Source organism: Microcebus murinus, chromosome X (assembly GCF_040939455.1).
Source record: "Microcebus murinus isolate Inina chromosome X, M.murinus_Inina_mat1.0, whole genome shotgun sequence".
NCBI lineage: Eukaryota > Metazoa > Chordata > Mammalia > Primates > Cheirogaleidae > Microcebus > Microcebus murinus.
This window is the reverse complement of record NC_134136.1, coordinates 116,753,189-116,774,986: the sequence shown is the minus strand read 5'-3', so window position 1 is coordinate 116,774,986 and position 21,798 is coordinate 116,753,189. Positions and strand designations below refer to the sequence as shown.

The window sequence follows — 21,798 nt, the reverse complement described above, 5'->3', positions numbered from 1 at the left end:
ATAACATTTTAGCACATACTCTCTGTCTTTTTAAATACATATTTAATTCAAAAATATAATTATAGTAAATATTATTTTGTTACATACTTTTAAATTTAGTGACATGGAAACTATTCAATATATAAAGTCATGAACATTTTCCACATCATCATTTCTCACTGCTATCTAGCATTTTAATGTATGGATCTACTATAATTTACTTATCCAAACCCCTAATTTGGTTGCTTCCGGTACTTTTGCTGTCATGAAATTAGAGGAATAAATGTCCCTGAAGCAAAAGCTTTATGCACATCCCTGATTATTTCCTTAAAATAAATCCCTAAAGGTAGAATCATTGGGTCAAAAAGCATACAAAATTCTATGGCTTTTCACCAAAAGTGCCCACTAAAAAATATTGTTCCAATTTAATCTCCCAACAATGCATGAAGCACTTTTAAAATGTGATTTCATTTGTATTTATAACTTTTATGCAAGAAAACTTTAAAGCATTGATATTAAGTGGGTGAGGAAATTAGGGTATAGGAGAATCAAGAGCATGCAGCATTCATACCAGAATTATAACCCCACTTGCTATTAATATATTCTTTGCACCCTTAGAGTAGTGATTATTGCATCTACCTAAGTAGTTTTTCGAGAAACTCAATCTGGGAGATTCTCTGAGCAAAATTAGTGTTTATTAGTCAAACACTTATTAAAAACCAAGTTAAATAGGCTGCAAAGCCTATAATGGTAACAGAACAGGTCATGCTTTACGCTGATCTCTGCAATTTAAGTTCTTTGTCATTGGGAGGCAGAAGACAGTCACTTTTGTTCTTTTTCTAAGAATGAAGTGTGGTTTCTTGAGATGGTCTCTTTTTTACCTTGCCATGTATTATAATCACAAATTACAAAACTTTGTTTTATACCCAAACTGACATTTATGAAAGTCAGACTTCCAGTTTGATTGGTTCGAATAGAACCAATGAGTTTTTAAAAATGAGTTTTCCTTATGAAATCTTAACTCTTCTTAATTTTTTAATTTAGAGATTTATAGATTATCTCACTATATTCTTTGAGTTAAACTTGAAGAAGTTGATTTTGTTTTAAAAACAAAATCCTAACTGTAATATAATTTGTTGCTCTTGATCTAATTAATTTTATGATCTTTAATTTTCTAGGATGACACTGTGAAAGCAAAAACAAAAAAAAACCCAAAAAACAAAAATCACAGCCTAACACAATTCCTTACTGCCTAAGAATACCTTAATTCTCCTTAACCTGATACCTGCCTTTCGATTTTTATGTTTTCTATTTTAAGGTAGATTGACTGAAAGAATGGCACCATTGTCTTTTTAATCCATGACATTTTTATGTGACTTGGAAACTCTTCCTATCAAGAAATGGGGTTTATTTTTCCATCCCTTGAAGCCCTGTGATTTGCTTTGGCCAGTAGACTACAATGGAAGTGATGGTGTTGCAGTTCCAAGTCTAGGCCTCAGAAGGCTTTGCATACTTCTGCTTGCTCTCTTGGACCCCAGAGATCCACATGAACAGGGCTGTACCAGCCTGATGGAGGATGAGAGACCATATGGAGGAGAGCCATTTCAAGTAAGATCATCATAGACAAGCCAGTTCCTAGCCATTCAGGCAGCTAACTGCTGACACATGAGTGCTTCCAGATGAGATCATTTTAGCCTGGCCCAGACCAGAAGAACCCCCCCTCCCCCAGCTGATCCACAGACTCATGATCTATCGTTTTATTTGGGGAGGTGTGTAGGGCAAGTTGTTATACAGCATTATTTAGGGTAATAGATAATTAATACTTTGGATCTAAAGCAATTGAGAAAATAATAATTACATCCCAGTTCTCTGCCTGGTATCCAGCATGAAATAAGTCTGTGAGAGAAAAGACTCGGCTTCTGATTTGACAGATTTTGTGAATTGGATCAATAAAGTAGTCTGGCTGTGTTTTTACACACTTATGATCTACCTCCTGACACTCTTTTGTATTCCCACTAGCTACACTTAGGAATTAGCTTGAAAACAATTTATTGGACTGATGTCCAGCCACTCCTAGTGATATGTCATGATCACATCAAACCACTCTTTGTGCCCCAAATACCCAACAACCACCCAAACACTGGCATATTTTCACTTAAACCTCCTCTCTTAGTCAAATATTTCAATGATCTAAGAACCAGGTAGAGTTTTAAAGTTCTTCTCCTCTGTGAAACATTCTTGACCACAGATCTCCAACCTGTAGTATAATCAATTTTTCTTTCTTCTCTGTTTATTTTAATGCTCATTTTGTAATGCCTATTTCAGTGACTTGATTTCCAATATCTAAGATTCTGCCTGTATTATCTAATCTTGGAGACTAAGAAAAAGTAATGCAAGTTTCAGAAAAAGTGTTTTAGATATTCTCTTATGGAATATTATTATTATTTTCTCTCCTTGAGAAAAAATAAAGAGTACGAAGTCATTTTAGGCATGTTTAGAGTTCATAGAGCAAATATATTTTGGCCTAAACTATCCCATGGAATCAGAGATAACTTTGTACTTGTTATCATGACATAGCCAAATAATTGCTTTTATTTCTACTTTTAAACTCTATCTCCTTAATGGAGCAGACCTCTACTTCTAGAGTACTAGCACTGAGAGAAAAGAAGAAAGACCTGGCTCAGGTCAGGTGGTGAGAAGTAGATTATTGGAGAATCTCATCAATGTTTTAATGCCACAGCTGGGATTCCATTCCTCTTGTTAAGGGACCTAAACTCAAGCTTCTGACTCTCTTATGTGCAGGGCTAGCATAGCCAGGCTTTGGTCTAGAATAAAAACTTGAATATCTCCTTTACTATTAACCACTTCTGTCCTGACAAGAAGAGGTTACAGTCTATAAGTTTTTATTGGTCATATTTTACCATATGACCAAAAGGAAAGAATTAGGAGATAAATATTTGATGTTGGTTTATTTAAAACAGACATCTAAATGGTATCTTTCTCTTTGTTAAAGAATATTCTATATTAATGCTCCATTTAATTGGAACATGTTGAGGCATTAAGGAGAAACAAAACAATTATAAATCAACAAGGAAGGTTAGGAGGCATTTTCCAGCAGAGTCACTGCACTGAGGCGTTCATTTTCAGTGTCTAGCCCACAGCATAAACTCAAGAAAGATTTTCATTGCAAAAAACAAAACAAAAATAAACACCATTGAGTTACAAAGTTTTAAATGAGAGCATCAATAGAAAAGAAAAAAACTGATTTTATTACAAAGTCATTGTGGATCAATAATATACAATAACATGAGCTCAAGAAGCAGTCGGTGACAGAAGACATTCAATGATTCATGAGAACATTTAGTTCATAAAAATAATGAGCTAACAATGCTACATATTATCCTTTTCTGAATCAATAACTATGTAATAATTGAAAATGGAATATTTTTAAAGGTGGAATAAAAAGGGTGACAAAGGTGTGCAAAGCTGTTTATCTGTAGGATATCTTAAGCGTATAGCCAAGTAAGAATAAAAAATTAAAAGGTTTAGCATGGAACAAATCCAGAAATGTTCTCCATAATAAACCCATTAATTGACACATTGGTGGACCATGGTTAATTACAATTATGTTTTTCTGCTTAAGCATGTCTTTTATAAGATGGAAAATCTTATATGCTGAGTTCACTTACCTACTTCTGCTGGAGCATGAAGGAAGCAGTGTGTTAAAAGCAGAGCAAGGACCCTCAAGCTCCATCAAACTTCAGGAACTCTCTGACTAGTATGAGGTGAGAACAAATAGATGATCCAGAAGATCTCCAAGGACAGAAATAACAGCCAATTAAACATTTTCTGACCCTTCTATATCATGTTATGTCTTTCAGCAACCAAAGTAATATTGCAAAGTGATGCATTCAAAATCTAAAAATATCCACTTCCTGAAATATTCTTTACTCTGAACAAAGTTTCTCATAATACCTCTTATGCCAATTCCTTTAGATAGCCTTTTATTTTCTGCCTCCCTATCTCTCCATCTCTTTCTCTCTCTTTCTCTCTGTCTCTCTTCCTCCCCCCCCACACACAGAGAATAACTATCAAATTTTCAAAAATTTCTGAAACCAAGAATGGAGAGCTTGAAGGTCAAAATTAAACATAATTTTAAAGATATTTGCTAACTTATTCTAAAATAACACAAAAATGGAGATTTTAGGTCATGGAAGCCTCTACCTGGGTTTTATTTATGTGTGTCATTTTCTAGTTATATTTTTATGGCCATGTGAGTTTACATGTGTGTTTCTCTCTCTTCTGTTACTTTATCCATCTCTTTCTCTCCTCTCTTTAGTTTTTTGTCTCATTCCTATAAGTGTGGATACTAGAGAATGAAAGTACATATTTATTTTATTTTTCTATTTATGGAATTTTTAATTTTCTCTATTCCTTTTGCACAATTCAGAAGAGTGAGCCTAATGTTTTGCATTTTCTCTTTTTCTGAAAAATAAAAACCCAACTAAATTACATATCTTGTATTGATTTTGAATTGTTTCGACCCTCTTTGAGCCACTGATCCTAAAAACAAGTACTTGCCTTCACCCTTAACTTATTTTTTATGAGGTCAGAGTTTTCATTTTCAGAAAAAAAAAAAAAAGGAAGGACTTTGGATTTTTCCTTGCAGTCTGAATTGTGGTTATCACTGCTTCTAGACTTCAATTCTTGACTTTTCTTTTTAAGAATGAGAATTGATGTTTCTGCCATTCTTTAATTTTTTGCCCACATCTTTGTATACCCCTGGCCTCAATTCCATTCTACCCTTGCCACACTTCCCCTCTCCCTTGTAAATGAATAATTCTGCTTAGGAGAACTTCTTTTCTTCCTTTTTACATTCTCATCCAGCCAAACAATTTTCTTGCTTCAGAACCTTATCTACTTTCTGATTTGAGCAGATTCTAAAATTACAGCATCTTTGAGTTAGAAGGGATAGTTAATGTATCTAACTTGGTTTCTCCACAGTAGTAATCCCTTTGCCATAAAGGGTGGGACAAGAAATAAGACTCATTAATTATTCAACTCTACAAATATTTATAAAGCCAGGCACTGGTAGATGCCAGGGAATCAGAAATGAATAGTCTCTGGTGCTTACCTTCAGGAAGCTTATAATCTAGCGGGTGGAAAAGATAAGTAAATAATAAACAAATATGGAAATGAAATAATTGTCAGGAGAGGGAGACACTCTGGGAGAATGCAATCTAGGCTGTGGGGCTTTCTTGAGAATGGGATGCCTGACCTGAGCCTTGAAATACGAAGCCTCAGAAATTCCTCAAACTTTAGAAAGAGTATCTTTGTGAAAGCATCATGTTCAAACTGCAGTTGCAGTGGGAGAAGTTACTATAGGAATAACTGTAAAAATGCCACCTTTATAATCAAGATAGCAGCATGGTGTCTGTGTGGTTTATTGGCAATGGCAGGCTTATTACTTTTAATGCTGTAATTTTCACAGGGTCACCATTCTACTTTCCCTGCTATATGTGTTACATAAAACTGTACTTCTTCCCTTTTATTGGTAAAAGCAGAAATGCCAATAGAGGAAGCTACTTTTTTATAATAGCCTATTTTCCATGAAGGGAATTAAGCCCTTGCACATTCACTTCACTCTGCTTCACTCCCTCCTTCATGACTGTTGTGCCCAAGTTACCTCCTTCTTTCCTTCTCCCCTTCTCCCCAGTGTCCACCTCCTGTTGCCCTGGTGAACTTGTCAGGACAAGGATGACCTTTGTTGTGCTCTTCTTCATGTTTTTACTACTCAAACTAGAGATTGATAATTTTCTAATTATCTTTTGCTAATAGAAATTTCAGCCAAAATCAATCTGTCCTCATTTAAGGCCATAAGAAGTGCTTGCAAAGCCAGGCTACTTTGTGTCATTGTAGTCAGAGAGCAGAGACTATGCAGGCTCTGATTAAACATATTCTATACCTGGAATGTTAAAGGAAATTAATCCTTTCCAGGGGCTGGAAAAAAGAGAGTATGTGAGGGGGCAGGAAGATGAGTCATGTGAACAAGGATTGAGTGGAATATCGACCAGAATATTGAGTTCCATTGACAAAGCTGTCCTGTTTGCCACAATCTGCTTAGGAACAAAGAGATTGTCCATGTTAGGAGATGAGACGCGGGCACTAGGGGTGCTCGCCAACAGGAAGTGAGGAAAAGGACTCTCTGGCACACCTCAGATGCCTATGCTGGCTTCAAAAGCCAACTTGCTCTAAACAGTGCCAATTTTGCAGCCTCACACCCTCCTTGCTGGCAGGGCCATAATGCCTTGGCCCCCATTCAAGCATAATGAGAAGGTTTCTATAATTATCACCCCACAGCTGCGTTATCACACACAGATCTGCCCAGTCCCTCTTGTTTTGGAGAGAGTTCCAAAACAAGAGGGCCACTGTGCTCTGACACTCCTGCCTTCAGAGCCCTTAGACCTTGCCCAGCACCCACTACAACCAAAATGTGGCACTGACCCAGGGCCTGAGATGTTTGTTTTCTTATGTTTTGTAGAGTTTAATTTCAAAAGAAAAAAATAATAGTGTACTTGTATAATATCTTAAACTATAGGGCCTACTGTTAGCAGGCTTGAAGGTCAGATGCTGACTGAGCTATCCCTGGAACTCTCACTCTCAGTGGCCAGTGTCCTTCCTGCGTCAGCTGAGTTAAGAGAAGAACACAAACACTAAAGCCCTGTGTATTATCATAGGCTCTGGTCTGGTTGTGTATCTTGCCTTCTAGGCCTAAGGGGAAGGGCTGGGAAAGAAGAGAAGACTATTGCACTGTCAATTTTGGATGTTAGTGAAAGGATTTTCAAAACTCTATATCTTTTTTCTCACTGTGGAACATGGAGGCCCTACCAGAGGAGTCTCAGAATTTTTAGGATAAGAAAGGGCCATGGATGTCCACCAGTTCAACTTCTCACTTATTGTAATTGCCCCACTGAAAATATCCTGAAGCTGTCATCCAGTCTCTCCTTGAATGCTTCCAGGAGCTGGCTGCTCATTCCTTGGCAACACAGTGTGACTTATATCTGAATATTCTTGGACATTCTTGCTCCCTTTTTTCTGCAATGGAAAGAGAAAATCATAATAGGTGTCTCTTTTGCTTTAAACCTTTCAATGGGCTACCATGGCCCTTGGGATCAAGTCTGTGTTCACAAGAGCTCTGCATATTCAACCCTCCTCCTACCTCTCAGCCTCATCTCTTGATGTGCTCCTCTCACTCAAACACAAAAGAGTGAAATTCTAGACACTGGGGCCTTCTTTCACCTCTTATAATAAGCCTCTTTCCCTCTCACCTCCAGCCTTCTTGCCTATAAATTCCTCTTCCTGGAACATTTCTGCACAAGTTTTCCTCTCTTTCCCCTACAACCCCTACTCATCTTTTCAGTCTTTTTCTGGGAGGCCTTCCTGACTTCCAACCTGGATTAATTCCTTTTGCTATGAGCATTTGTAGCACTGCTTCCTGCTTAGGACAGTGCTTAGCACATAGTAGAGACTTAATAAGATTAGTTGAATCAATAAATGAGTATATGAATCCAATCTGCCTATAACTTCCACCCTCTTGTCTTAATTCTACTCTTTCTCATATGAGAGCCCTTGAAATATTCAAAGACAATCATCCTAATTATCCCAGCATCATTCTAGAGCTGGGCCCAGCAGGGAATGTATCATACACACAGACAGTAATTGAGGAGAAAAAGATAAAAGGGTTATTTATAAAGGTGTGAGCAGGCTTAAGCAAATCTTGGGTACACCCCAGAGCTAGCAAGAGCAGAGTCCTAAAACTGAAGGATCAAGGGTAAGGAAAGATTACCTGAAGCTAGAGAGCTATTTGAAGCTGGAGGAAAGAGCAAAACCAGTGGGCCAACAGGGAGGCAGCCAAGGGAATAAATACTTACTTGGTTCTCCTACCTCTGATCTCCCCCTGGTGCCTCCCACTGACAGATAGAGGGCTGGGAGCCTCCTAAAATACAAAGCACAATGGAGGATGAACAGGGAAAGACAAATAAAAAATATCCAGTATAATCATCCACTCCCAATGGCCACTCTGAATCTGCTCTTGCCAAAATAGAAAGCTTGAGTTGTTTCTACTATTGCTCAAAAGGTGATGGCTACTGGACTCCTTATTATGTAAGCCAACACCACTTGGGTAGTTTCTGGATTTCTATTCATTGCCTGTCTTGAAGCATGCTGCCAGGAATATCACAATATTCCAGAAATCCTCTGACTAACATAACAGCTAGGGGTGTGGATACCAATCTCAAACAATCTGAGCACTACCTTGTATTAATGCAGGTCTAAAACTGTGGTTTCCTTGCTTATTGAATACATTTCAATTGGTTTTTATTGGATTTATGATCAATTGAATCCCCAAGGCTTCCTCACACAAGCTACTGTGAAATCTAACTTCCTTCTAAATTGTACTCATCTCATTGATTTTTGTTTTAGCCTAACTGCAGGATTTTACATTTATCCCTGTCAGATTGTATCTTATTTACTTCTGTCCATTGTTCCATATTATTAAATTCTTATTTTGTTACCTAGCATAGTAGGTTTTATTCCCCACTTTGAGTCACCAGCTAACTTGATTAGGTGATTCTCTTTGTTTTCATCTCTATCAATGATAAGTGAACAGAATCCCAAACTGCTGGGAACTGAAGACCTCCAGTCATTGAGAGACTGAGTATATGGTGCAGCATTTTACCAAATGTGTGAAATAGAACACTATTTTTATAGTCTGTTAGTGGAATACTGGGAAATAAAAGATACATGATGAAATAATTTGGGAGAAATCTCAGGTTAAACAAGTTAAACAAGTTTCTTTCCTAAAGTGTCCCTTCAAGATTTTTATATGCTAATATCTATGTACTACTCCTAGAATCAGATATTCAAGGCACTGCTAGATCAATCTGACTATGGAACATGTGTATGTGTGCATGTGCACACATATGTGCTTGCATATTTTTGCGTGTGTGTATGTAGTATCACATGAGTTAGTGTTTCACACTTTGGGAAACACTGCCTTTGGAATTTAACAGACCTGAGTTTCAATTCCAGCTCCATGATTTACCACTTTGGGGCAAGTTATTTAATCTCTTTAATCCTCAGTTTTCTTATTAATTAAATGAGCATAATAGATTTTACTTCATGGAGATTAGTGGTGAGAATTAAATAAGATGATGTATGAATGAGTGTTTCTTACCGTGTTAGGATAGTGAATACACAATAGACATTAGTTATCATTAAACAACATTTTTATCATCATCTTTACTGTTATTCTGACATTGACTCACTTAGGCTCCCTACAGCAAGTATATAAAAATATAATAATCTAGCTTAAATAAACTAAAAGTTATATAACAAATTAGAAATGTATTTCTAACTTATATGACTTATAATGATAAATGATGAATATTCTAAATATTTTTTAAAACTCTCACAAATCAGTAAGAAAAATTCATATCCTAATAGAAAAGAGGCAAGAAACATGAAGAAATAATCCATAAAATAAGAAATACAAGTGGTTGATAAAACATCATGACATATATCATATCAGAAATTTCTATGTCCCATCCTTTCAACAACAATAACAACAACAACAAAGAGAATAAACTTAGAATTAATTATTTCTCTTGACCACATGAGGAAAGTGAGGTCACAGGGCAAACAACTAAACTAAACCCTAGAGAGAGACAGTGTCTTCAGGGAGAAACAAGATGTTAGCATTTGCTTACCTAGCAAAGAGGCTGCCAAAAACCATATAAACCAGGAAGAGGATTTAACCAGATTTTTTTTTTTGATAAAAATGCTAAAAGCCAAATGTGGGCTAGGATAAGATCATAAATTCTTTGAAGGTAGCAGATATAGAAAAGTTCACACCTTCTTGTAGGCTTTTCCTACAGAAACTCTATAGGTACACACAGGGGAGGTGGAGAGAACCCTGAAAAAGGTTTCCCTGTGGTGCTAACTGGTGGAAAGAAACTTTGCTCAGACTCTAATTCTACCTCCCCTAAGAAACAAATACCTTGATCTGCAAGGACAAGGACAACTAAACTGTAGCTTGATGGCAATAGTGAAAACTAGAGTTTAACTGGGAGAAAGAAACAGGAAAAACACAAACAAAAAATACTTCTGCTCCTTGCATGAGAAAGGAATGCATGCTTGACTCAGCATTATGTCCAGAGGAAGGTCAGGAATACTTGTGAAAGCTATAACCCGTTACCCAGGTTCATAACACCTTTCTATGATTGAGGCTCAATCAGAACATCAGAGAATGTCCCCACACCCATATCTCCATTACCACACTAACAGGTGTCAAACAAAAATAATAGTGAAATAGAGCTTGGGGGTTGCTACAGAAGAAAAATTTTCTTTGGGGAACATGACAAAGACTCAAAGCCAAGTGGAAAGCAAACTTCAAACTCAGCTCATCTTTTGATTATATTACTACAAACTCTCACACTAAAGGCATAGCAGAAGGAAAGGCATGCTTATCTCCAAGCATAAAAAATTATACCTTAGTATTCACTGTCCTATATAACATGTCCAGTTTTCAACAAAAAATTCAGAAGCATACAGAAAAGCAAAAAAAAAAAAAAAAACATTCTGAATAGACAAAGCAATCATAAGAAACAGTCTCAATTATGACACAGATGTTAGAACTAGTAGGGAATTTACTATGATTAATATGTTAAAAGCTCTAAGTAAAAAGACAGATAACATGCAAGAATAGGTAGTTAATTTTAGCAGAATGATGGAGAATATAAGAAGAAACAAAATTGAAATGATACAAATGAAAAAATGTAGTGACAGGGATGAAGAATGCCTTCAAAGGGCTCATCAGTAGACTCAGCACAGCCAAGGATATAATCAGTAATCTTGCTAATAAATTGATAGAAATTACCCTAACTGAAATACAAAGAGGAAAAATGTGGGAAGAAAAACAGAAAATCCAAGAGCTATGGGACAATTTCAAATTGTTTTCAATGAAATTCCAGAAAGGAGAGAATAGGACAGAAGAAATATCTGAAGTAATAATGGAATAATGGCTGAGAATTTCCCAAAATTAGTTACAGACACCAAATCACAGATCCAAGAGCCTCAGAAGATGCCAAGCAGGAAAAAAAATTACCTAGATATTATTATCCTATGGCTCCTGTAACAAATTATCACAAACTTAATGGCTTAAAGTGACATACTTAGTCTTTCACAGCTTGGAAGCCAGAAGTCTGAAATCAGTACCACAAGCCAAAATCAAAACAGGGCCATGCTCCCTTTTGAGGCTATAAGGGAGACTCTTGTCCTTTCTTCTTTCGGCTTCTGGTGGCTTCTAGCATTCCGTGGCTTAGGGCTGGATCAATCCAATCTTTTCAAGGCCAGCACTTCAAATATCTCTGTTCTGTCTTCACATGACATTGTCCTCATTGTGTGTCAAAAGTATAATGAATAGGAGGATGAATAGGAAATATACTACTATATGGTTCTTATACTACACATAAAGCAGTATAATAGTATTTGAAGATAGACTCAGATTATTTAAAAATGTATATTGTAAACCACTAAACATTTTTAAAGAAGTATAAATAATAATTCAACAGATGAGAGAGTATAAAATCACAAAAATGTTCAGTTACACTGAGAGAATGTAGAAATTGGAAATAAAAAAGAACAATGAATCAAATTGAAAATAGTGAGCAAAGTGATAGATTTTAATCTAACCATATACAATGTTGTTCAATTTGAATGGTCTTAAAACACCAATTAGAAGACAAAGATTTCCATATTGGATAAAAAAATCAGGACTCAATGATATACTGTCTACAAGAAATCACTTTACACATAAAGACATGGGTAGGTTAAAATAAAAGGATGGAGAAATATATATTATGTAAACACTAAACAAAAGAAAGCTGGAGTAGCTATATTAATTACAGCCCAAGTAAATGCTAGAGCAAGAAATATTATCAGGGATACAGAGAGATGTCACATAATGATAAAACGGTCAATTCTCCTGTTAAAAAATTACTTGAGAGGCCATTAAGCTGAGATGGCTTTAGCATGTTGAGTTCCTACATAAGCCACCTAAAACCCCACTCATTGTAAACAGTAAAGCAAAATTCAAGCTTAACCAATTAGAAACCCTCAACTAACCTCTACCTAGGGACTTTCCACTAGAATGGCTCAAATAAAGCTATCAGTTCCACTTTAACTGATCAAATATTTTCTTTGTCTTACTCCTGTGAACATCCTATAAAAGTTTTCCTCTTGTTCCCATTCATCGAACACTGAACCACTTCCCCATTCATGAATCGCTATCTGGTCTCTCACCACTCCCAAAAATTAATTCAAGATGTATAACAACCTTAAATCTAAGACATGAACCTATAAGAATTCTAGAAGAAAATGTTGAAAAACTCTTCTAGATATCAGCTTAGGCAAAGAATTTATGAAAAAGATCCCCAAAACAATCACAGAAATAGCAAAAATAAATAAATGGAACTTGAATAAATTAAAAGGCTTCTGCACAGCCAAGGAAACAATCAATAGAATGAATAGACAACCTACAGAATGGGAGAAAATATTTGCATGCTATACATCTGATAAAGGGCTAGTAGTCAGAATCTACAAAGAACTCAAGCAAATCAGCAAGAGACAATCAAACAACCCCATTAAAAAGCGGGCAAAAGACATGAACAGAAGATTTTTAAAATAAAATAGACTAATGGCCAATAAATATAAGAAAAATGCTCGAGGCCACTAATCATCAGAGAAATGCAAATCAAAACCACAATGAGATATCACCTAACCCCAGTGAGAATGGCTTTTATCAAGAAGTCTCAAAACAATAGATACATTGTTGGTGGGACTGTAAACTAGTGCAACCTCTATGGAAAACAGTATAGAGATTCCTCAAAGAACTAAAAGTAGACCTACCATTTGATCCAGCAATCCCACTACTGGGTATTTATCCAAAGGAAAAAAAAGTCATTTTTTCAAAAAGACACTTGCACTCAAATGTCTATTGCAGCACAATTCACAATTGCAAAGATGTGGAATCAATCCAATTGTCCATCAATTCATGAGTGGATTAATAAAACGTGGTATATGTATACCATGGAGTACTACTCAGCCACAAAAAATTAATTAATATATTTTGCTACAATCTGGATGGAACTGGAGACCATTCTACTAAGTGAAGTCTTACAAGAATGGAAAAACAAACACTATGTGTACTCACTATTAAATTGGAATTAATGGATCAGCACTCATGTGCACAGATGGCAGTAAAACTCAATGGAAATCATGCAGGTAGGATGGGGGAGGATGGAATTGGTGAAATTATAACTAACGGGTACAATGTACACTATCTGGGTGATGGGCACACTTATAAGTTTGACTCAAGCAGTACAAAAGCAATCCATGTAACCAAAACATCTGTACACCTGTAATATTCTGAAATTGAAAAAAAACAATAAAAAACTCCTTAATATTTTAATGTGCCTTAGTTTATATTTTAGCACTCCAAATAATCCTAGATCTGAAGGGACAAATAGATAAATCCATAATTCTAGTTGAAATATACTGATTAAAGTGGTAAGCAAAATATCAGTAAAGATATAGATAACCTGAATAATACTATCAACCAACTTGACCTAGTTGACATTCATAGAATGCTCCAAACTACAACAGCAAAATGCACATTATTCTTAAGTGCACATGGAACATCTACCAAAATTTACCATATGCTGGGCCTTAAAACAAACCTTATCAATTTAAAAGAATAAAAGTCACACAAAGTATGCTCTTGAACCATACCGAAATCAAACTAGAAATCAGTCATGTAAAGCAATTAGTAAAATCTCTAAATATTTTGAGATTAAACAGCACACTCTTAAAGAAGTTACTTAAAAAGGATGGTTTGGTGAAAGTTAAAAACAGTTTGACCTAAATGAAGATGAAAATGTAACATATCAAAATTTGGCTGATTCAAAGTTTCAGGCAGTGAATGACCTTGGAGCATCTGTAATCATAGAAAATAAGAAAATTTTAATAAATAAATAAATAGAGAATAAACTTTAAAATGTAGATGCATGTCAAAAAGGCATAGATGATGCCCACCTGAAAGTGTTCTTAATGACTAAAGCTGGAAAATTTTGACCAAGAAAATAAATAAATATTAATTTTGTATTATAGCCCAAAGAATAAATAAATATCCATGATATTGATATAAATAACTGAATAAATAAATAAATGGAGAGAAGGATAAAACTTGTTACAATACAGTTCCAAATATTAGTAATAAATGTTGAAGAGATAAAAGAAATAAGAAATCAGTATTCGAACTCCACGATAATAATTGGTGCAGGCAGAACCCACTGATGAATACTAAAATTAGTGGGAGAAACTTTAATGGGAAACAAGATGTTTGCATAGCCTCAAAGTATTTCCCCCTAAATATTTATTATTGTGGCAGGTTTAACATATGTCCATAAAATCCTTGCTACTTCTTTCTCATAAAGTGGAGCCTATTGTGTGGGCTGCACTTGATAACTTGCTTCAAAATAACAGAATATGGAATTGAAAAAAATAGTAACTTCACAGTGGAAAAACCTGGCAGATATTGCCTTAACCAAAGGGATTAAGGCTAATAAGCAGTGAACGTTATGTGGATATCATGTACCCCCTAATATGATGTGATAAGAAGGGTACTTTACTTCTGTGATATTCTTCCCCCAAACCCAGAACCCTACATCAGACAAACCTAAATTTTGGGACATTTTACAAAGCACCTGTCCACTACTCTTCAAGAGTGCCAAAGTCATGGAAAGCAAGTAAAAGCTGAGGCACCATCACAAGTTGCAGGAGACTAAAGAGACATGACAACTAAATGCAATGTCATTTCTCGGATTGGTCACTGGAACAAAATAATGGCATTAAAGGAAAAACTGGTGAAATCTGATTAAAGTCTGTAGTTTAGTTAATAGTATTGTAGCAATGTTAATTTCATAGTTTTAATAAATGCTCCATGGTTGTATATAATGTTAACATTTAGAGAAACTGAGGAAAGGGTATCTGAGAGTTCTCTCAATTATCTTAGAAATTCTTCTTTAAATCTAAAGTTATTTTTAAATAAAAGGGTTTTTTAAAGTTATCCATATACAACGGCACTTAATTTCTTACATAAAAGTCCAGGGTATACACAGATGGAAGTGGATAAGAAATTAAGTTCCATTGTATTAAGGTTTTGAATATTTGGGTTTTTTTCTTAATTGAAGTTAGTGTTATCTTAATATACCACTGATCATGATTATTAAACACAATCTTTTCAAATTAATTCTATTTCATGGTCACATACATATTTGACCACTTGATCAAGAAGAGACTGTGTACTTGTTACAAGTTGTTATAAGAGATCCAAAAGAAGTTGACCTTCTTTTTGCAATTAGTTCTCCAAACTTAAACTCAAGTTATTCTCTACTTTTTTCTATTTTTGTTATTTTTGTCTTTATAACTGTATTGCAAGTACACTAGTATTATTGAGATAGGAGTGACTAGAGGAGTCCAAAAGTTAGACTTCAGCAGGACCTTTCTGGCATCATAAATTCAGATGACTTCGGGGGGCAGGCAAGTAATATAAATGTTTATCTTGGTTAAGAGACAGTAGTAGGGCCTAATAGGAACTGGATAATGCGTGTTTGCCTAGAGAGATTGCAATACATGATTTTTTAACATTGTGCTGATCAAATGAAAGAAGTATGTCATTTAGAATGGCCCAAAGGTAAAAGACTACGACCACTGATATAGATCCAATGGGGTGTGTGTGTGTGTGGGGGGACCAGAATGTCTTTTGAATATGAGGAAACCCAAGATGAAAGGTAGGTATAAGCAAAACAGGTTGAGAGGATGATGGGACTACAGCCTGGTGTTTAAGGAAAGAAGACAGCATGCTTAGGGCATTAGACCCAGAAAGGGTTCTAGTGATTATGTAGTTGAGTAGTATGCACAGTGTGACTATGTATTCCCTACAAGTTCACAAAACACTTCTAAAGTCCTGGGGAGAGGGACTCTGAACACTTACTTCCTGTATTTATTTCATCTGATCTATATGTGGTATTTCCCTGTGAGAGTTTATTTGAATAAATAGTTCATGGCAAAAATTAGAAAACTCTAATCTAAGACCCTCTAAATCTTTCCATTAATTATAAAGAGACCCAAGAAGTCAAAGTAACTTGTCCAAGGTTCCCAAGTTATATGGATTTCCTTATATTTGACCTGCAAACTGGCTCCAAAGCCAGTGCATTTTCCATTATATTGTATCACTGTAGTGATCTGACCAAGCTGAAACAAATTTGTTTCTTGGAAGGACTGTATTTTTATTATTCTTTGTCCCCTGAGTCTTATGTTAGGTGCTGATCTGGGTTCAAGAATTTAGGATGAAAAGTAAGACTTTGAATTGTTTTCATTTATTTCTGAGGTGAATAAAACATCTGGAAGCACATTTTAATAATCTAGTAAAGACTAAAAAGCAATGGGTATTTGAGGGACAGGCAGTAATAATAACAAGAGCACTAAAAATAATTTATATTTATTGAATTTTCTAATGGGTTGGGCATTGTTGCAAGCACCTTACAAATGTTGTCTCATTTAATCCTCCCAACAACTCTCCCAATTTTACAATAAGGAAAATAACATATAATTAGAGAAGTTAAGTAATCTACCCAAGGTCACACAGTGAGTAAAGAAATGGGCAGAGTCAGGATTAAACATGGATCTGTTTGACTCCCAGATCTATTTTCATAAACACACTACATTGTACTACAGCACTATGACAGAGATACATACCTTGTAACCTCTTTGATAGCAGCTCATGGCATGGACAAGCCTGTTTGCCTTCACGGTTTTGTCTGGAGATGTATGTGCTGCTGAAAAGAGAACAATATCCTTCTGTTGATAAGAATATTCATTCCACTGCCCTTTCAGTCCACTATCCTGCAGATAGACTTTGGAAAATGGGCTCTTCTTGGTTCCAGTAGAACAGGGTTAGTAGATGTAGGTGAAACATTCCTGAAAAGAGAGCAACACAATGTCAAGACAGTAGGCCACAATAACACTAAGAATGAGGGAGCCCAGCTGTATTTTGCCTGCATCAAATGACTCAGATAGTTTTCAGATGTGTTGGGTGGGATGAAACTCAAAGCTTGTTGGACTTCAAACATTCTCTCCTCTGTTTAATACATCCTGTGTGTTTTTCAGTGGAAATGCAATCCCTTATGATTCTATGATTCAACATGGTTGTTGCTTTTAAGTATATTTTAAATCCCAGAGGCCCCTTGGGCAAATCCTTTTATGTGAGAAAGCTACATTTTACTGAGTCAGATAACTCAATTTTGAGTTTCAAGAAGCTTGGGATGTGATTTTAAACTTCTACCAATCAAAGTATGAGCTGGTACAAGAGGTAGAAAAGTGCACTAGTCTTTGCTTGTCTGCCACCAGAGCTGGGAATGTCTGCCTGTCCATTATTTCAACGTACAGAAGGGCAGAGGACAGAGAAACATATAGCAGGAAAGCAAATTGCCAGAAAGTCAGGGCAGGAGACTTAGTTACTATTCCTTCTCTCTCATCCAGTGGAGAAAGAAGGCCTAGGATTAGGACTCCTTGGTTACAGGTTGACACAGTGTCTGGACTACAACTTTCCATGGTACCCTGACAGTGGTTACTATTTGAGTTTGAATCCAATCTCTGCCACTTTCAAACTATGTGACCTTGGAAGCCACTTAACATTACTGTTCCTCAGTTTTCTCACATTTAAAGTGAGGATAGTAGTTCTGACCTCATTGGGTTTGTTGAGAGAATTCAGTAAGTTAATTGTGTAAAATACATAGAATCATGCTTGGTACATTGTAAGAACTCAGTAAAGGTTACTGATGTTAAAGCCTTTATAATCTGTTGCCAAGAGGTTTTGGGGACCCAAAGAAATCTTAAGGCTCCAGAGTTCTGGTCATGATTTTGTCTCCCAGCAGCTTTTCAAATTATTCTGGTTAGTTTACAATTCAGCTGGCCCTTCTTAGGTCATTCAAGAATGGTCTGATTCATCATACCTCAAACAGCTAAAAATAGAAATACCATTCAACCCAGCAATAGCATTGCAAGGCATCTACCTAAAAGAGCATATGACATTCTATTATAAAGACATCTGCACCCGAATGTTTATAGTAGCACAATTCACTATTGCAAGGACATGGAAACAACCCAAGTGCCTGTCAATTCATGAGTGGATTATTAAAAGTTGATATATGTTCACAATGGAATATTACTCAATTCTAAGAAGTGACAGCGAGCTAGCACCACTTATACTATCCTGGATTAAGCTTAAGCCCATTATCTGAAATGAAGTGACACAAGATCAGAAGAATGGGCTCCACATGTACTCGCCATCAAATTGGTACTGATTGATTAACACTATGGTGCTCAAATGGTGGTAGTGTTCAACAGGGATTCAGTGGGGGGTGGGGGTTAGACCCACATCTTAGGGATGTGGTGAGCATTGTGGAGGGGAAGGGCATACCTCTAACCCTTCCTAGGGAGAGGCAAAGATATAAAGTGTAACCAAAAAAAATCATCAGATATGTAAATTAAACCCACAATGCCATACACTACATGTTCCCCAGAATGGCTAAAATGAAAAAAAGATACCAAGTGTTGGCATAGATGTAGAACAAATTAATACTTTCACTGATGTGAATGTAAAATGGTATAAACACTGAAAAACTGGCAGTTCTGAGGCTTACCATATCCTGGGGTCTAGCAATTCCACTCTGAGGTATAAACCCAATAAAAAATGGTTACATCTGTTCACCAAAAGACATGTATTCCTATAAGTCTATACTAAGTAGATAAATGTAGGAAGCTACTCAAATGATAGGGTAGCTTCATCAACACTAAAATGAATATCTCAATTATGGCATATTCACATAATGGAATGCTATATAGTAATGAAAGCAAATGCTTCATGACTACTTGCAACAAAATGGATAAAAGTAATAAACATAATGTACCAAAGAAGCCAGACACAACAGTATGTACTATGTAATTCCATTAATATGAAGTACAGAAACAAAACTATGCTGCTAGAAGTCAGGATGGTGCTTACCCTTGGGGGGCAAAGGTAGCAACTGAAAGGAAAGACAAAGAGGATTCTGGAATGCTGTTCCTTTTTATGAATTTAGGTGTTGACTGCATGAGTAATTTAGTTGTGCAAATTTATGTGCACTTTTTTTTAGTGTGTATAGTATACTTTAACAAAAAGTTTGCAAAAATAAAACCAAATCCACTCTTTAAAAAAAAAATAAAAGAATGGTCTAATCATTTCTATCAGTGTGGTCTCAACGCTGATCTCCCAGGACAATCATAGGGTCCCCTAGTACTGTTTCAGACCCTAATTATGGATGCTAAAGAAAGAAATACTATAAAATAAAGTGTCACTGTAACTTAGAACATGTGGTAAGTATGGGTACAATGCCAGCTGATAATTGAACAGGATGGTGACACAACTCAGATGACACTAATGGACCTTGTGGAAGGATATAGATGGTGTAGCAGGTTACTGGGCATGGCGCTAACTAAGGTGATGAGGGTAGAAGGAGTCTCGCATTGGATTTCTGGTCAGTGAAGAGCAGCAACATAATATTCAATGAACACTTTTCAAACACCTACTATACACTGGATATTTTGTAAGACAATTATTTTGACAACTATTACTTAACCTCTTTAATTATATATTATTTTCCTTATTGTAGAGGAAATATGTTATTTTCCTTATTGGGAGAGTTGTTGTGAGGATTAAACGAGAAAACATTTGTAAGGTGCTTGCAACAATGCCCAACCCATAAGAAAATTCAATAAATATAAATTATTTTTAGTGTTCTTGTTATTATTACTGCCTGTCCCTCAAATACCCATTGCTTTAGTCTTTACTGGATTATTAAAATATGCTTTCAGATGTTTTATTCACCTCAGGAATAAGTGAAAACAATTCAAAGTCTTACTTTCCCTCCTAAATTCTTGAGCCCAGGTAAAGGTCACTTGCCTAGGCAATACAGGATATATTCTTTCAGCAATGAGAGCAGTCATTGAAGCCTGTGGCATATACCTCCCAGCTTCAGCTGATGAGGGGTCATCATTACCATTGGCACACTATGTAGCCATTTTTGCCCAATCCCCACTCTCAGGCTTCCAACAAAAAGTCCTCTCAGAACCTTGCAATGGACCATTGGATCTTATCCATTTAAAAAAAAAGTAAGAGTCAGAGTCTCACTATGTTGCCTAGGCTGGCATCAAACTCCTGAGCTCAAGCAATCCTTTTCCCTCAGCCTCATGAGTAGCTGTGACTCCAGGCCCATGCCACTGCACCTGGCTAGATCTTATCCATGTTATAAGAACATTACTTGTGTTTATTCTCTGCTAGCTTGGTTCCAGACATATCCAAATGTCTTTTCATATGGCTGAAAGTGTTTAAACATTCTGACATTTCAATTATGTAATATAGCTGAATGAAATTCTATAGCATTTGGCACAGAGGTGTTGATTAATGCTTTTCTGATGCTGATTACTAAGCAGGAATCTAGGAAGTGGCAGGTAAATCCTAGGGAAATACAGAGGGCACATGTCTGCTTATAATTACAGGGGAATTGATGATGCAAAGATGTTCTCTTGAGTCCAGTGGTAAATTTGGGGCATGATTTTATCTGTAAATTGTAGAATGTCAAAAGTTTTAGAGGTCTAAGTCAGGGGTCCTCAAACTTTTTAAACAGGGATCCAGTTCACTGTCCCTCAGACCATTGGAGGGCCAGACTATAGTTTAAAAAAAAAAAAACCTATGAACAAATTCCTATGCACACTGCACATATCTTATTTTGAAATAAAAAACAAACGGGCAAAAACACCCGCATGTAGCCCGTGGGCCGTAGTTTGAGGATGCCTGGTCTAAGGTCTTCTGGTCACCAATATAGCCTTTAAAAAAATGTTTCCAACGGGTTCAGAAGTATTTCACAGATGATTCTTCTTCCTTGAGCTTCAACTCCATTATAAACATACTGTCAACATACTGTCAACAAACTGACAAAGCATGAAGTAACCTATCTAAATTATACTGGAGAACTTACATGTGTCTAGCACTTAATAATTTAGAAATTGACTGCTAGAAACTATGTTCTCTAATTTGATACTAACAAATTACCTGTGAGGTAGGAAGTGCAAGATATTATAATCCTCATTTTAAAGATGATTAAATTGATCTGTGAATCCTAAGTGAGACTTATTTCCATTAAACGATTTAAATAGTTTACTAAATATTTCCATCCATTTATTCACTAATTCATTCATTTATTCAATAAGCCTTCATTTAACCCTTACCACATAAAAGACTCTTCAATCTTCTCACAGTCTATACTTTTTCTTAAAACTTCAACATTTAAACATTTTAAATAGCTAGTCTTTGAATTCCTACTACATGAGAGACCTTTTAAGGATATAAAGATAACTAGGATATGGATTATATCCTAGTGAAGCTTAAAGTCATACATATTTACAATATTTTGTGTGTGAAATTCTTGCTTGAAACCCAAGCTGAGATATATCTATATCTATATATCTATATCTATATCTATATCTATATATATTTGTGCAACAACTTTCCTCAGGGGGTCTGTATCGGTTAAGGTAACTCTAGCTACTGTAACATACAAACCCAAACATATATAATGGTTCAAACACAAAAGAAGTTTACTC

At 35.9% G+C, this 21,798-nt stretch overlaps 1 long non-coding RNA gene across 1 annotated transcript in view; it reads left to right on the top strand.

Moving 5' to 3' along the window:
- The window catches only part of LOC142865935 (uncharacterized), a 58,993-nt gene extending 54,524 nt beyond the window's left edge, over positions 1-4,469 (top strand). Inside the window, exons 4-5 of the long non-coding RNA XR_012916029.1 lie at positions 1,298-1,587; positions 3,623-4,469. This is a non-coding gene — a long non-coding RNA (uncharacterized LOC142865935). The remainder of the gene's footprint in view (positions 1-1,297; positions 1,588-3,622) is intronic.
- Positions 4,470-21,798: the final 17,329 nt, after the last annotated feature.